General features: G+C 43.6%; 1 protein-coding gene across 1 annotated transcript in view; it reads right to left on the bottom strand.

Moving 5' to 3' along the window:
- Window positions 1-14,658, bottom strand: part of LOC126517962 (cholecystokinin receptor type A-like) — a 147,592-nt gene that overhangs the window by 107,066 nt on the left and 25,868 nt on the right. The window lies entirely within an intron of this gene.

The following is a 14,658-nucleotide window of genomic DNA, read 5'->3' as shown; positions in this document are numbered from 1 at the left end:
ACGATGGATATTCCGAACATTCTTGCAGCTAGCTTCCAGAAGGTGCGTGCTACAACGCAGTCCTTTACTACATGCGCGTTGGTCTCTGTTTGTGCGCAATATATGCATTTATCATTCGCTACCATATGCCAGCGTTCAAGCCTGTCTCTTGTAGGTAGAATGCCCCACTGATATTGCCAATGAAAATCCTTCACTTGAGAGGGCAAATCAGGTGAAAGCACAGCTGTCCATGTTTGTGTAGTAGCTGTCCGTGGAGGTACAGCTGTCTCACACAACATTTCACAAAGCCTGGAAACCGGTGTCGCACGCCACTTTGTAATTCTTAGTTGTACAAGCTGGCTTTGCAAGCGCGCAGCCGCCGCATACTTCGGTGCTGGCGTTACCGCTGTCAGAAGCAAGTTGCCTGTACTCTGCGGCATAAGCGTTCGACGGTAATTGCCCAGCTAATAAAGGAGCAGTGGCCTACCAGGGTACTCATCATCATCAAGTAGATCACATGTACTCTTAGTGCACAACAGCCTACCGAATGTAACTATGCACGGCAAGCTCCATCCTCCGCTGGATTTTGGCAGACGCAAAAATTGCTGCGCAACGTATTGCGACTTGTTTAGCCAGAACCACGAGAAAATAAGTGAGTTTACTACTCGTACTGTTGGTGACGGCGGGAGAGCTACCCTTGCAGCAAACCACAGTTTACTGCACAATACGTTCTTAATGAAGAAAGTTCTTTCTGCCAGCGGCAGTGGTGACGCAGACACTGCTTCTGACTGTTCTTTAATGGAGCTGACAATGTCTCGCCACGTGTGAGGTGAAACACCACTTGTACAAAATTTGATACCTAGTATTTGCATATGCTCGGTCAGTGGCTTTGCAAGGGCAGTCGCTTCCACTTTTATTGGATCCAAGTCTATGCATCTCATGCATTCATGTTGTTCCAAGCAAACACCGTCCTTAGGCTGCTTTCCTGAGTGATATTTTTCTATGTATCTTTCAAAACGCGTCACACCCTTAACAATTAGGGAAAAACTTAAAAGAATTTGGTGCGAAGCCTAAGTTTTTTATCTCAATACACTGAAAGCTCACACAAATTTTTTTAATTCTTTCTCCAAAAGCTTCCATTTATAGTCATAATCTTAACGATTATCGCTTCTGACAGAGACTGCCAATTCCTTGCTTGAATATTTTTCTTCGATCCCTACCTTATCCGCTCTGTCTGGACCACGAGTTGTATTTTCTTTCGTTTGCGTCTCCCGCTTTTGCGCACAAGCGCAACTGACGAGCTCGTGGAATCGGCAGTGTCTGTCTGAAGCCGTGAAGCAAGCGAACGAGGAAGGCTCCTGGGACTCCGTGCTAGCTCCGGTTTGTCTGCAAATCTTCTCTCCACATTTAATTAAGGGCGACCACAACGAAGATATCTGAGGATAAAAATAGTTAAGCATCATTTATACTCTTTTAACTAACACTTTGAGCATGAAGTCTGACATGCACGTGCCAGAGATTGTGCTGCTGAAATGTTTGCTATTAGTGGATAACGAAAAACAAAAAAAAAATAGCGAAGAACTAACCCTGCTTCTATTCAAGAGTACGTTAAGCATGCAATGGGAGGCGGTTATTTGCGGCACTATTGTTATGGGAGGCGCGACCCCTTACCACCATGCCTTAAACTTTACGCGGAAGACAGCCGGTACATCGAGCGCCACTTCCTCAAGTAACGCGTTCGGAACCCGGTGCAGTGCCTGCCAATGACTCTGATCGCTGCCACCGGAGGTACAGCGTCTCAACAAATGCGTCTCAAAGCGCTAGCTGCCACGAGGTGAGAATGTGAGCACACTCCTCTTACCACTGTGCTACCATGCGGTACTGAACGGTACTACCGTACCAGCGGTCCCACCGCACTGTTCCGCGGCGCGGTTTTAGACTTCGATGAGCACTGTCTTCGCGAAGCTATCTACTTTGGCGCGTTCAGGAGAATTGGAACGAGACTTAAGATGGCCGCTCTCCGCTCATCCATCTACTTCGTCGTCTACGGCGAATATGATGGCGTAAGCCTTTAGTGGCTCATGAGTGTCAGGGCGCAGTACGTGGTGGACGCAGGAAAGCGGTGATCACCAGCGAGGAGAGCAAGGAAAGGGGGCGCCATGCCTGTAGCGCTGTGCGAGTGGGCAATGGCGGACATACGCCTGGGGGAGCGCGCACATCGGCGACGAACCTTGCAGCCTTATGGCTATGATTGCATCCCACGCTCGCGGCCACGGCTGCATCCGTTCGCAGAACAGTTGAGCAGCAACAGACCCAGTCGTAGATAGGCTTTCGCCTATTGCAGTAGATTTTGGAACGCAGCCTGATTCCGAAAGCAGCAACAACCCATTGGCATGCGCACTGTGGCATGGGACATATGCACATGCGTAGTCAGCGGGCCAGCAACGAGCATGGACACGCACCGTGTGGCGTCGCGCCTGTAGTCTGGAAAACGTTGTTTTTTCAAGCTTTTAATTGTCTTTAATTCCGAACTGTTATGAAGCCGTACTGAACTAGTTCGAACCAGTTCGAACCATTATATTTTTGCTCTGGAGCTGAACATATACCCAACTGCAAAATATGCGAAAGCATGAATCCGAACACAAACCAAACCAAACCAAACCAAAAAATTTTCAGTTCGACACCCTGACTCAGATACCAAGGCGTAGCCCACGCTAATAACAAACGAACACGAACAATGGCAAATACACGCATAAACATGTTTGCTCGTTTCTGTATTCTTCTTGGAATCAGTATTCTTCACACTTATTGTGCTGTAGAGTGCGGTAGACGGGTGAATAGCGGAACACACCTGGATATTGCCTAGTATATATAGGGGAAACCCACTGGACGCCATGTGCTGGGACTTTATTAGATCCGTGACTGCAGGGGACCACACGAACGTTAAGAAAGATAATTTGTTTAGATAAATGAGACACGTTTTCCTGGCTCCTTGGTGAGATTTTGTACTCTTTAATGCATCATCATTATCATCATCATCATCATCGTCGTCGTCGTCATCATCATTTATTGGTCTGTACAGGGTCTTTTGTTGTAGTTCCGTCAGGGCCTTCTTGGACGCTCTTGACTGGGTTTAGCATGGGTGCGGCCCTTTGCCCAGGTCTCCAATGGCCTCAGCTGTCCTACGTGTTCGCGGCACGTGATCAATCTGGTCCTCGCAGGGGTCCATTTCTCCGCACTTGTATTTATGATTTTGGAGACTGCTGTGTTGAGTTGGCATTCCCATGTAGTGTGATACAAGGCGGGCACCCCGGGCAGTCAGCTGCGTATCTGGTGGGGCACATTTTACGTACTACTCTCTGGAGCTGTGTCCAATCAGTGGCCTCCGTCCTCCTGAGTGACTTAGGGGGGGGGGGGGGGGGATGTACCCTGGTTTCCCTGTATTGCGTCAATAAAGCCAAGTATTCATTTGTAACAGACGGTGGACTTTCGAGGGCGGATTCTTCGGGTGCTCGGATTGCAAACTCTCGAGATACTAGCCTGATTGCGTGTGCATGTACCCAAAGAAGTAATCGATCAGAACTGAACCATTGCTTTGGTGGTACTGTGCCGAGAAAATCACATCGCGTGCTCTCGTCTTGAGAGGCCTTGTTCGATCGCTGTTCCTGTGGTTGTGCAAGACAATCGGCCTCGCCGTTCCATGAACGCGACACCGCCTGTCGCCCAAGAAGTGCGCTGTAATTTTCCCGTCTGCAAAATTGGACTTGAGTAAGATTGCTGGCAGCTCTGCGTCTTCTGCGCTGCACGATGACAAAACGAGGCCGACATCACGACTGGCTGGTCTTGACAGAGAGATTCGGGGAGTATCTATCAATGCGGGTGTTCATATTTAGCAGCTCTACCGCTTTCTGCACGTGGAAATACTACTAGGTGTCTTTTTAGAGTAGATTTCTTTTTGTAGTTTGCTTGCGGTCGGTATTACAGGTAAAATATAATTGGATGGTTCGAAGAAGCCGACACTACTTGACAAGTAAGAATAACTGGACGAGTAAGGATATGTTCATGTTAGCGCAACGGCTTAGACGAAGACAAAAAAGAAGAGACGGTTACAGGTACCCGTGACTGTCGCTTCTTTTTCGTCTTTGTCTAGTTGTTGCACTGACACATCATGAAAGACATTGGTTGGCCGAACGAAGTGCAGCCCGTAAATGTGTCTCGAAAACACCCACTAAATAAGATTTGTTTTAACCGCTTCATGGCACATAATAAAATTTACGAATTGTAGCCAATCACTTTTCAAGGCCACTTCACTTGGAACGAGTTTTGAGTATGAGACCTATTTTCATATCTGCGCCGTCGAACTTGCGGTAAAAATGCGCTGTTGCTTGTTTCTTTGGCTTTAAACAAAACTCCGTACTAGAGATTGAAACAGTGAAATGTAGCTGTAACGCGAATTAATTTCTTCGCTCTCTTCGAGGATGAATATACCGAATGTATAGTCTCATGCGATAAATTCGTTCCAAATCTGTTCACCATGCGAATTCTATAACTGAATTCCTAAATTGTAATACGTGGCGTAAGATGAGCAGTTAAAAACGTAATTATAAATTTTTGTGAATTAGACAATTATGTATTGACACGTGTACTTATCTTTATCGGGCGACCACGTTTCGCCGCTTAACAACTGTAATCGCACAGCGACGGACGCGCCTGCATGTATCCGACGTTTCTGGAAAGTTATCGATGATTCTACCCGGCTGTCTGTTGTCGCCGAACCTTGTGTTATCTGATTTCATCGCGTAACGCGAATGGTGTAGAACTTGTGGAAGGCACGCGGGTCCAAACGATTAGTCTGGAACATTCGACGACTGCTCTATAAAAGCCGACGCGCTTGACCCGCTGATCAGGTTTTCGACGATCGCCGACCGTGTTCGCCGCTATCGTTGTGCTATAAGTGTAGCCTGTTTTGTGGGCACAGGTTCGCCCAATAAAAGTTTTCTCGTTCACAGTATTGCTACTGTGTTATTCAACGTCACTACCACGTGACAGTATTTTTATTTCTTTAGCAAGAATTTAGCACGAAGATTAGAGTTTCGCTATTGGACATAGGCGATTTCTTTTCACATTTCATATTGCATAGTATTCGTGGTCAATTTTTCATTTTAATTTGTTGCGCAAATTTTAGAGTAGTCCAGCACGTGGGGTTGAAATTTCGCGAAATGTTGTAGGAAAAATTGCCAACTCTTTAAAGAAGTAACCGGTCTATATGCCTTGTATACACGTATAGCATACGCAGACTAGAAAAAGAAGGTTCAGGCGTCTGAATCTGTTTGCCTTGACATGAAGTTGGCGACGTGAGTGATTTTCTTTCTTTTCTAAATTCTTTTTGAGAAGAAGAGAACACTTTGCGTGAGGAGTCACTTTAGCACGGGGGCGCACTCACTATAGCCGAAGCCTTCAATTTTCTTCTCCATGCTTAACTTGTCACACTGTGGCCATTTGCCATGTAAGACAAGTAACACACGAAGCCCTTTACAACTGTAGAATCCACCCTGTGATGTTTGCTCAAGGTATAGCGGTGTCCCTCAGATCTGTCCCGTCCTTCTAGAGCAAATTCAATAGCCGACTTTTTCAATAACCCGAAGGCAGTATATAAAAGACTTAGTCTCATCTCGACTTTTTCTCCAGGCACAGAAAAGCAATGTGCAAATGTTTGCCTTTCATCGTTGCTGCGTCACTGATACGTTCCCACAAATGTGCCCTGACATTTAAATTGGAATGGCACACATACCTATCGTGTATTTCTGTACGGAAGAGTAGAGCTTAGTCTAGTATTTGCTATCATGAGGTTTTATTTTATTTTCAATCGTGCAACTGGCTTTACTGGATGCTCTCAGCCCCCCCCCCCCCCCCCCCAAAAAAAAAAGAATAAATAAAAGAAAAACAAATCTCAACTGAAAAAAAAAAAAAAAAAAAACTAGCAGGGTAAAGTCGATCTTTCTGACATGGTGGAAGCCGTACTTAAGATCATATTTAGGTAAGTCCCAAAGTCCGGTGCTTGTCAAGGTCGTTTCTTTCGTCTTACGTGCTTTTCATGTGCACACATTTTTGCCTGATCCGTTTTTGTAGCGCAAGGAGTGTTTTCAAGCTACTTGTTCTCGAAACGTAAGATTCAACTGGTGCTTCAAAGTGCATTAGCTTCAGAGTGCACTCAAACATAACTACAAGGACTGCCGCTCCGTAAGTAATGGCGAGGTTGGTACTCTCGAGCACTATGATGGTTGCTACTGTTTCCTGTTTACAGTTTGTTCAAAATTTTATAAGGCGCTGTTGCGTAAAAAGATTATTGCAGCTTCAGTTTGCACGTTACTTTGTTTGCCTTTCTTTATGAATTCTCATGATAGATTTTACACACGCGCAAGCAAAAAAAAAAAAGCTTTATTGTAATAATGTGGGCGGGGACTGAAGGAGTGAGACGTTAATCTAATACGTATTTGCTAAAAATGTGATGCGCAACTCTGGTTTTATTTCGCTGTCTCAAATATGATTTTCCACAAGATACCATATACAATCACGGCTTTTCAGTCGCCACTCATTCCAAGACCGAAACGCAAAGACACCGATCCTTTGTTGTATTTCTCTTCGTTAATGTTGTGATCTACTTATAAATGAGGAAAATTCAAGCGCTCGGCGTAATATTGTGGTTATATGTTATTTCAAAGCGTTTCCGTTCCCTTTAGTTTTAGTATTTAGCGATAAAAATAAGGATGCCAAGCTTCGTTCACTATTCGTGTGCCCTCCCTGATCGTACTTCTGTGTCATAATCCTGTGTTGTGATCATACGTCATATTAACGCCACAAAGGAAGTCGTAACTGCATTTTTCCTTGCGCATCACGAGTTCTTACAGGTTTCTATGTTTTTACGCGTATTTCCCATGCGTATTGAAGGTTTTTGCAACCAATTTATAAACCTATGCATCAGTGTACGTAGCATGCGCGTTTTCCAATCGATGTCAAAAGAGATGATACATAGGGAAAGCGTGGGTCAATATTATGCATTTGTGGAACTATCCAGGGGGCTCACGAAATTTTGGGTCCTTGTAACTGTTGCATCCCGAAGCAGTAATGCATAAGGAAAATGTAAATATTGTATATAGTGAGTAGTAGGTAGAGCGGTTTTTCTGCAACACTTTAGCAGAATATCCTCTTCCCTCGTCCTCTCAGCTCACTGTTGATCTGCTCTGTCAGTGTGCCTACTGTAAAGTGCAAACGTATTTGAAGAAGAAGCCTAACTATATTCATTTATTTACAGCATACTGCAGACCCTAGATGGGTCCTAGCAGGAGGGGCAAAACAAAGAGAATGACAATAACAACTGCAAAAAAAAGCACAGCAAGAAATCATTGCAGTAAAGAATCTATAAACAATGACGCATAGCAGGAACACGAAACAATAACTGTGCAACTTTCAATAAGTAATTTCGTCAATGGCACCAATACTGGTTAGTAGATCAGTCGGGAGTGAATTCCATTGAGTTACTGTGCGCGGAAAGAAAGAGTATTTAAAAACATTGACTCTAGCGTTGTATGGTGTTAGGGATTCCGCGTGATGATTTCTTGTTAGGCGTGTTGTGGTGGACCTAATAAATGGACCAGGACTCATGGAGAGTTTGTTATTTTTGATTAAGAAAAGTAATTTCAATGTTTGAATTTTTCTTCGTATTTCCAGTGTCTGTATGTTATGTTGTGCCATGAGAGTGGCGGATTTTCTATCTAGTCTCGGCCTACAACGTTGCGACTTTCATTCGCTTTCTTTCTTTCTTCCTAACAAATTTGAGCAGCGCGAAACGAACTGCCGACGAATGACGCGGATGCCACGCATTTATGTTTTTTGCAACGCTGGAACAGCTGCGAAGTTTACGCTCTTTTGCTTCAGTTTTGACAAAAACACCACATCCGTGAGCTTGGTACTTCTACTAGGCCGGTTGGCGAGTGCTCCGCTTAGCCCTTCAAAACATAAAGCTTTCGTATATCGAATATAGCAACAAACGTAGGAACTTAGCGTTAGCATTGCGTGATGCATGATATAGCATGCCCGCAACGCAAGCGACACTTGGGCTCTCGAGAGCTTATGCTATATTTATGATATAGTGGCCAGGTGGCAACGCACGGAAGAGGAGCTTTGCGTTGGGGATCATGGTGGCACCCACCGAAGCGGCGGCGGACCATTTCGGATCTGTCAAGCCAACGCCCTGCACTCTTTTGCCTATTGGCTCCCAAATGATACATGCATTGCTTTAGGTACCTCTCACGACGTTCCAAGAAAATATTAATAGCACCCATTGGGGTTCGGCTTCCGAAATTCGCTCTCTATTTTGCAGTGCCTCAGGCTTAGTAGAAGCGGCTGCAGTAGCTGTACGTGGCTTCTGGATTCTGCGCCGCAAACCACGCGTACTACCCAATCCCACTGGCGATAGATTACAAATTTGTTCTCGTGATGTGTCTTTTTCTTATAGATTGCGCCACAACCGAAATTTTTCTGAGCTCGTTGGTGCCAGCATGGTCGCAAATGTACGTATATTACGGACACGTAGGATTAGGCTTATATTTGCTGCATATTTGATTTAATCGTACATTGCAAACCTTTACATTTAAACGGTGTCGCAGCTGTTTACGTTACAGCGTTCTGCTGGATCCCGCTATTCTAAAGCTCTACTTCCCGTCGTACACTGGAACGAACGACTGCGTTAGCATTATGTCGGCTTCTAGCGCTAACGCAAGCATTTCACGCTAAAGCAAAACGGGGTTGTATAACGTCCAAAAGCAAATCGCGGGATATGCGAGATGCTGTGGTGCGGGGTCTTTCTTATTTTTGACCACCTGGATATCTTTAATGGACACCTGCGCTGCCGAGTTTTTTTTTTTTTTTTTTTTTGCATTACGCCCCTCATCAGAATTCTGCCGCCACCGCCGGAAATCGACTCCTTCGTTCAGCAGCGGAATGACATAGCCACCGTGTTCGGTAATCCGGCGTCTTCTAAGCCGACATTATAGCGGTAGAAGTCTTAGCATACAGACCTGACAAATGACCGTGCAGAGATGAAATTCTGAAAAAGGAGACAGAGCCTCGGCCTCTTTGTTATTACGGATTGCGTATTTGATCCCTTCTACAAAAGTGTACCAATGTCATCAATAATTTTCGTATAATGCACAGAGAGTATGGCTCAGTGCTGCCCCGCCAATCGCCTATTCCATGGCTTTCTTCATCACTGTCTTGTCGGGCTCCCGTTGAAGAGTTATGAAGCAAGCTACGATCTGTGACGATCGCAGGTGTCCGAGATGACCGAAGGCAGAGATGTAACTCTTTCGTAATATTTGTCGCACATCCACGTTTCGTATTACGACCCCTTCCGCGGCTAAAGTCTGAAAAGCCAGCAAATCGAGTGACCAGGGAGCGAAACGATCAAACTCTGCTGCTTCCACGGATTGTCGCTTATCGCATCCTGTGAAGGAAAGAATTGCCAAATGGACAGGGCATTCGTCGGCAGTCTTGTTTTGTCGCATCTTTATATTTATGTTTATGTTACTTCAGTCGTTTGAGTGATATTATATAGTGGGGTCCAGGTGGTACAAAAAAAAAACAACTAATGACGCATTTTGTGCTGTACATTGTTTTTGATACTTGTTTTTACTTTCGGTAAAAGAGTGTGTCAGCATTGCGCAACAGGCGCAAACATTGGCGTCGTTAGAACACGGAGTGTGAAGTATAAGATAACGCTACAACAGAGAACGTTGAAGAAAAGAATACTGCTTTTCGGTACTTTGTTCGGTTCTCTTTGATTTCGGGCATCACTTTCGGCGTACGCTGTATGACGCCCGCTTGATTTTTTTTCCCATGTTTTACGCGGTAAACAATGGTCCTAAATGTGAAACGTGAAAACGTTGCTCGACAAGTCCTGGTGCTTGTATGAAAAGGTTATTTGACATGTAATCTTGTACCCTGTATGTTGTAAGCTAGACCGATTCAAGAGCTAAGGAGTACCCTCAGCCTTAATTTGCGCGTCAACATCTCCTTATATCAAATCAATAAAAAATACTATGGCTAACCAGCGAACGCAACAGGCACAATCGCAATCACTTCCACTGAAGCATTAACACAAAAAATATTTGAATATATACTAAAGTCACAAAAATACCAAGATCGAAGGCCTTACTGTGAGCACACGCAATGTCCCATTAGACTCAAGCCCACAGTTTTTCTGGGTAAGATAGGTTTTTGTCTGAGTGCGGCGGGTGCTATGACGTAACGGTATTCCAATCTATATGGATTCTATTTCTGCTACTAGCACTCCACGGTTGGTCAAGGCTTTCTGGGTCCACCCCTACTTCGACTGTCTGTCACGCGACGTTACCAAAACCGCGAAGACCCCTGGTCTTATACGACGTGCACGGTGTTTGTAGAAGAAAAGGGCGAAAAAGTGGAAAACAACTCTTTCTCAATCTACGCGTTTCTCGACACTAGTCGTCAGCTATGGGTTAAAATTATTCGTGCCCTACTGACTTCGCCTGTCGCTCACGCAACGTCAGAAAACCGCGAAAACTCATCACATCCCCATTATGTGTACGCATAAGTACGCATTAATAAGGCAATCAGAAGCGATCTTTTTTCTTTGCCGGAAAATTCCCCGTTTCGAAAGGTATAAAAGTTGACTGCCTGCCAATCGCTCTGGCTCTAGCAAATTCGCTAACAGGCAAACAAACGAAACGCAACATAGACGAAAGCCTGAGAATAATTTTCCCAGAAGACAAATAGATGAAACAGCAAACGAATTTAATAATTGCTTTGCAAGTACTGTTAAGAAACTTCAGGAAAATTCCCCTAGGGCTGCATATGACATAACAATCAAATCAAGCATCAACTCTGCATATTTGAGTGAGGCAACTGATCTGGATGTTTCGGATGTATAACGCCATTTTCCATTACTAGAATGCCAGGATATGATGGGATTCGATTTCGTGAGCTATTCTTCAACTTTGCTTGTTTGAGGAGTGTGCTGCTATATATTTACTCAAAAGTACTTAGGACGTCTCAGATTCACAACGCTATAAAAATAGCTTTAATTAGACCAATTCACAAAAACGGTAAAAGGCAACAGTGCAAAAACTTAGTCCTATAGCAATCTTGCGCGCATTGTAGTGCGTTCTAGAAAAGATAATACACACGCAAATGATTTCCTTTCGCGAAAAGTTTCATCTGTTGTCTAATTCACACTATGGGTTTCGTTGCAACAGAAGCACAATCACACTACTAGAAGACTTTGCAGCCGTAGTTAACAGTGAAATAGATAACAGTAAGATGGTAATTGAGCTTTTTTTAGAACTGAAAAAATCGTTCGACACGTTAGACCACGAAATACTCCTTGAAAAATTAGCTCAAATCGGTTTCCGCGGGCCTTTCAGAGAGATTTTTAAAGACTACTTCAGAAATCGATATCAGGTCGTTCGAATTCAAAATATATACAGGGAGTTATTAGACATAAAGCATGGAGTCCCACAAGGATCCGTACTAGGCGCACTGCTTTTTAATTTGTATGTAAACGATTTATACCATCTAGCACTGGACTCAAAGTTATACCAACTTGCGGATAATACTGCTCTAATACTACCCCTTGAAAGTTTCAATGAATGCATTAGTTTGTTACAGGACGATATATACAATATAATGGCATGGTTTGAGAACAAGTACATATTTGTGAACAAAAAAAAAACACAGTTAATCTGCTTTCACATCGCCTACAAAAAAGTGCAGCTAACTGAACATCTATACTTGCATAGCGAATGCTGCATTGGGTGCTCTTGCCAAAGTATGCAGTATGCAACAAAAATAAAGTGCCTTTGTGTTTTTCGATGAATATTTCTCATTTGTCCATCACATACAGCATGTGGCTAAAAGACTCCGAGCAGTATGTCCCGTCATGTTCAAAATCAGATCAGTATGTGAAGTTAGGTTAAGAAAACTCACATATAATGCTTTACGTGAAACTGTATTACGGTATGGCATTACCATCTACGGTCTGGCTTCGCCGTATAGGCTAAACGTGTTAAATAGAATAATACAAAACATAACGAATAACATAGCATACGGAACAATCAGCAACTGCATCACCCACAGTGAGCTGATGGCTGAACATACTATATTTGATGTTAAACAACTTTTTTTCTTGGTGGTATTTACGAAGCATTATTTTGATGAATCCTTTACAACAAAAAACGTAAAGACTCGTGATCTGCGCAATACTGAGACATTCGTTCGGGCTAACGTATTCACGAGCTATGGTAAAAGCAGGTCATTTTATGTACCGTTCTACTTCAATAAAATACAAGTTCCCAAAGTATCGTCATTCATGAAAATAAAATATTTTTTATGTCGAACGGTTCCAACAAGTGGCTAGGAATAATAGAAGAAAACCATGTGAAAGGACTTCTTTTGATCAACTTTCGCTAACAATTTATAAAACAGACTAGAGTATTGTGTTCTTTCTGTGTGCATTGTGTTCTTTTTACTTTCTAGTAGTGATTGGTGACTGCTATTCATCCAAAACATTTACAACTGTATGTGATGAAATAGAGGTTGTTGCTATACATATAATTTTGCTGCTGTAATATGTCTTTGCTTAAGCTATTGGTCGTGCAGGAACAAATACTAGAAATTAGCTGAGCGATGTACAAAAGGAAGAGGGAATGGAAGGGAGGAGGGAGAGAAATTGTGTAGTTGTATTATGTCTTGTTGAAGACAAATACACAACGGTCCGCATAAAAGCATCGATGCTTTCGCGGACTACATGTTACAGTTTGTGGCACATACAAGAAATTTAATTTTGCGATTGTACTTTAACTTTTTTCTTTCTTCCTATTGTTTCCTCTGTTCTTAGAGCACAAGACTTTGTCATTCGGGCCAGAGCACTGCCCTGCAGTCCCGCTCAAAAGCATGATTGCTTTGGCAGGCTGAGAAAATATTTGATTGTTTGTTTTACGTTCTAATAATGGGAGAAAGAAAGAAGGAACACGTGTGCAGCCATCGCGATGGATATGCCGATGGCAGTTTCGTCATGCTGGTATGTGCACTTCCTCGTGGCGCACGTTGCTTCGCCATTCACGTAGACAGCCATTCAGACATTTCCCTGCCTCTCTAAAAGACATACCAAACACAAGCGCCACATGGGAGGGGTATCCAAACTAGGCGCATGCCTGCTACAAACTTCGCAATCGGTGTAGGAGTTAATTTTTATGGCAAGCTCTGTTCTTTTGCAAGACAAGTTTCCCTTGCTCGAATAACGAAAAGAATAAATTATGGGGTTTTACATGCTAAAACCACTTTCTGATTATGAGGCAAGCCGTAGTGGGGCACGTCTATTTTAACGTGCACCTAAATCTAAGTACACGGGTGTTTCCGCCCCCATCGAAATGCGGCCATCGGGGCCGGGATTCGATTCCGTGACCTCGTGCTTAGCGCTAAGCCACTTAGCCACTAAACAGCCACGGCGGGTCCCTTTGCGCGAATGGGAAGTCCATGTGCATGCTGAAAATACGGATTCTGCATCGACATGTTGCCCTCTCTTGATCGGGCTGTGCCAAAGGCCTTGAGTGCAGAAATCTCCCCAATGATTTAGAGAATTTTGTGCTTTTTCTTCAATAGTAATGCATCTGCGACTAACGTGAAAAAATGTTGAGCGTTGATACGACTGGCCTCTCGGTAAATGTCACACGTGCATATACTTGCGGGATTTTCCCAGGGAGCTCGAAGAATAATCCTTTACAATGTTTCTTTTACGAGCTTGCTATCAGCCAACGCATATGGCAAAGCCGTGTCTTCATGCCAAAATTAAAGTTCTAGCAAATGTGGCCTTCAATGAAGACAAGTTTTATAACTAAACCTTGGCTTCAATTTACTTCTGGCATTTCATGAGGACGAAACGGTGTATGACGGCCCCTTGAAAAAAGAAAGCCGGAACTAACACCATTTCTTAATACCTGGCAAAGCATTGATGAACTTGAGAAGTTTATCGTAACGTTAAGAGGCAGAAAGAGAACGGTTTGGATCAGAGAACAAGCGGGTATAGACAATATTCTAATTGACATCAAGAGAAAAAAATGGAGCTGGGCAAGTCATGTAATGTTCCGGTTAGATAACCGCTGGACCATTATGGTTACAAAATGGGTGCCAAGAGAAGCGAAACGCAGTCGAGGACGACAGAAGATTAGGTGGAGCGATGAAATTAGGAAATTCGCGGGCGCTAGTTGAAATAGGTTGGCCCAGGACAGGAGTAATTGGAGACCGCAGGGAGAGGACTTCGTTCTGCAGTGGTCATCAAACAGGCGGATGATGATGGTGGTGGTGGTGATGATGATGAGCATGGGTACCATGCAGACGTATATATAACGTCGTGGATAGCTTCAATCCCCTCTTTATTTCGGCTTCTTTAAACGCAGTCAACCATGCATTTCGCGCAAATCATTTCCCATTGTTGTTCGCTAACGTACAATGTTGGTAACGTACTGTTGAAAAAGCAAATAAGAGAGATATGACAATGCATTTTACGCAGTACATTACAAAATTGTTCGTAACGAATCAACTAATCTGAAACAAAGTTTTTCTGCTGTGTATTAACGCCTAAAGTTG

This window comes from Dermacentor andersoni, unplaced genomic scaffold (genome assembly GCF_023375885.2).
Source record: "Dermacentor andersoni unplaced genomic scaffold, qqDerAnde1_hic_scaffold ctg00000041.1, whole genome shotgun sequence".
Classification (NCBI taxonomy): Eukaryota; Metazoa; Arthropoda; class Arachnida; order Ixodida; family Ixodidae; genus Dermacentor; species Dermacentor andersoni.
This window is presented reverse-complemented; position numbering and strand designations above follow the sequence as displayed.